The sequence below is a fragment of the Triticum urartu genome, chromosome 7A (genome assembly GCF_056163025.1).
Source record: "Triticum urartu cultivar PI428250 chromosome 7A, HENAU_Tu73, whole genome shotgun sequence".
Taxonomy (NCBI): Eukaryota; Viridiplantae; Streptophyta; class Magnoliopsida; order Poales; family Poaceae; genus Triticum; species Triticum urartu.
Genome location: NC_141879.1, coordinates 143,491,215 through 143,494,711, shown reverse-complemented (window position 1 = coordinate 143,494,711; position 3,497 = coordinate 143,491,215).

Sequence of the window (3,497 nt, the reverse complement as noted above, 5' to 3'; positions counted from 1 at the left end):
CACCATGGAGTAGGTGCAGGATCACTTCAACATCGTCATGACGGAAGTGCAGCCGGCGCCGCCAATGTCGGCATTTCAGATGGAGCAGGAGGGGACCAACGCTACAACCTCGACCTCCTCGCGCATCACCGGACGGTGTAGGGGAAAATCTACGGCGAGTTCGCGAGCGAGGAGGCTGCGGAAGCCATGGTCGCGGAGGACCCAAACTTTGTCGACTAGCAGAGGGCGCTCTACGAGGCCACATGTAGCGCTCTCGCCGTATACAACGCAATCACAATGAAGGTAGGCGTGGAGGAGGCGCAGGCGATCACAGACGGAACGTGACTACTGACATCGGCAACTCCGTGTCCTTCGTGCCGCCCGCGCTGTTCTCGTCGGGCAGCAACGACCACGAGGCCGACCCATCCACGTCGATTGTGGACCTCACCTCAACTAGCGATGTTCCAAGCCAGGCGGCGAACTCCAGCGAGGAAGAGTAAGACATGGGATACAGACGTGGGCATGTCTGTGTCCCATGTCTTACTCTTCCTCGCCGGACGTGGTGACGGTGTCATACACCAGGGGTGGCTCACCGAGGGGAGCCTGACAGAAGACCAGCCAAGGAGCCCACAAGGCCCAACGACAGTTATGGTTCGCTGAAACACAACTGTGCCATTCGAAAAGTGAAATGCAAAATTGTGCTTCACGGTGAAACATAGTTGTGCTTGCGCTTGTAGCATAGTTGTGCTTCTCAAAAAAGTGAAAAGCACGGGCTTCCACGTGAAGCACGACCGTGCTTTCTGAAAAGTGAAACGGCACAAAAACATGCTTCAAGTTTTTCGTTTCGTTTTTTGGTTTCAGGTTTATTTCTGATTTCCCCTTTTTTATGTTTTCGGATTAGTTCATCCAAACATATTAACATGAGGTCCTCTTTTGAAGACCCCGATGCGAGAAATGTAACGGTGAAAATGGTGCGTGATTTGGACACACGGTTTGATAATTAAAAAAACAAATTTACGAAAAAGCACAAAACTGTTCGGTTGTGACAAGTGTGTCACATGCAGCGCACCACTTGTAACCACCCGAAAAGGCGGGAGTGAGCTTTGCAAAGAGTATCAACATTTTTTTTTTCAGGAATGCAAAGAGTATCAACTAGTGTTTTCGATATTTTCTAGGCCCTAGTCAGGTAAATGCTTCCCCAGCCAAATAAAGTTGAATAGTCCAACTGACTCTTCACTAAAGCAAAAGTTACCCCGCATGGATCTCCTCAAATAAAAAGCTATCGATATGCAACGCTATCCACTGATTGATACCAAAAGCACTTCAAAAAAAAAAATCCGGCAAAAAAGCGATTACTTCCATTGAATAAACCCTTGTAAAACAAGCAGAGCATCTACACAAAAAACTTTAAGGAGAAAGAAGTAAATAGTTCCATCAAATTAAAGCGATATATAAAAATGATCACACAAGAGTATGCTGCGGTCTTTTAGATGCCGTCACACGCCACATGTGAAAATTGTACATCAATACCAAAACAAGTCCGCTGGAAAAAAAATTACAAACACAAGTCACACAAATAATATACCTTTGAGGATTTAACATAGGGCAAACATCAGGAGAACTACCGGTACAAGTTCTTCGAGTACAAAATCGTAGGGTATTACATGGGCTTGCTCTTACATCATGTGGTGATAATTAGAATACGAGTATTACATACGGTGACTCACTCGCTCCCAGCGTTCCAGCAGCAAAAGGCGCGCAAAATGCGCCTCAGAACATCACCTCGGTGGTGGCGGCGGCGCGGCAGTTCCTTCTTGCTATTCGCACCGTCGCTGTTGCCGCCGGTGACATACGCCTCCGTATGCATATATCGTGTATGGACCGTTAGCTGGTGCAGGAAATGTAAGAAGTGGTTATACCCACTCCAAGAGTGATGGATGAGCTTATATAGGGGTTCAGTGTAACAGATGGTTAGAGCATAATCGGCCACCAAACAAAATGCAGTCTCTTGGAACCAAAAAAGGGCAGTACACTTTCGGCAGTATCGAAGCTCCAAGAGTTTAAGTGAGTGGGGCAGTAATTAATTTTGTAGTATGGATAAGCTAAGGCCACATGAACCTTGCATCCAAAGGTTTAAACTCCCATGGGAAGATAACGGTGGATCTATTAGTTTGAGGATTAGTTGAGGTACGAGGCATCTATACCAAACATGGGCTCTACAATGGGTCGAGGTGTGCAGAGATTATAGCATCTAATCTTCTCGTCAGATACCATTAGATGGGCGCTGCGGCATCTAATGATCTGTGCTTTAGTCGCTGTACTGGTAAAGATGGATTACTTAACACTTGTTGCGATTGCGGTATCTGAAGAAGAACATCAGCGGCTTAAACTGGCCGGCCAGCTTGTAGTGTACGAGAACTTGCACTTTTGGGTTCTGGACTCCTTCGTTGTCGATGCGCAGGATGGATGGGTGGCTCTAAATGTTTCTCTGGTATAATGCCAATGTTTCCATTCGACGCTGAATAGCCTGGCTTGGCCACCGACCGTATATAGACGCTGATCTCCATTTTGCGAGGAAGGAATCATATATTCTTCAGATGGCACTTTTCAACAGAAAGTGCGTTTCAAATGATCTGGAGGAAAAGATAGGCAGTACGTGATTTTGCAAAAATAACATCATTACGAAGACCCATGGTTGACCCTGACCGAGTCTACTAATTAATCTTGCCCAGATCCAGGTGGACCCAAAATTTTGGGCTAGGGCAAATTTGAATTGTGGGCCAACTTTTTATATGAATTATATGCAAAGGTCTGGTGTGTGTTCATAGTATTTGTATCCTTTCTCGAATTAGTATTTGTATCATCTTGATTCTCCATTTTGAGCTAATAAAATTCATTGTTTGTCAGAAAAAGAAAGATGAGCATATTTTTGTCTCATCAAACAACTTTTTTTTAGACAAACAACTATTCTAGGGTATCTCTCAGTGGCGAATCAACTGGGCAGGCTTTAACAGGCTTGAGCCTGCCCTCCAACGATGCATTTTTTTTTACTACTGGTTTCAAACCCCAGCCCAGCCAATCGTTACTATAAGCTAGAGGAAGAGAGATTGTTTGCTGCACACTTTGTTCATTGACATCACAGGTATTTATACATGTACAAGAGTTGCATGGATCAGCTAACTACCGAGCTAAGCTAGGAAGATAGGATAAGACGTTAGCTGATCATGTGCATGCGCTAACAAACTGGCTGCCAAGGCAGCGATGATCTGTTGCCACTGTAGCAGGTTACACGGGCAGTTTCAACTTTCAACACCCCCGTCTCGCCGGTGGTGATGCGGACCTGAACTCTGTGAAGACGGACGGCGGCAGTCCCTTTGTCATAATGTCGGCGAATTGCTACGAGGTAGGAATATGAAGAACCCACACGTGGCCGAGCGCGACCTTCTCTCATACAAAATGGATGTTAAGTTCAATGTGTTTTATCCGGCGATGATGCACTGGGTTGGTAGATATGTAGA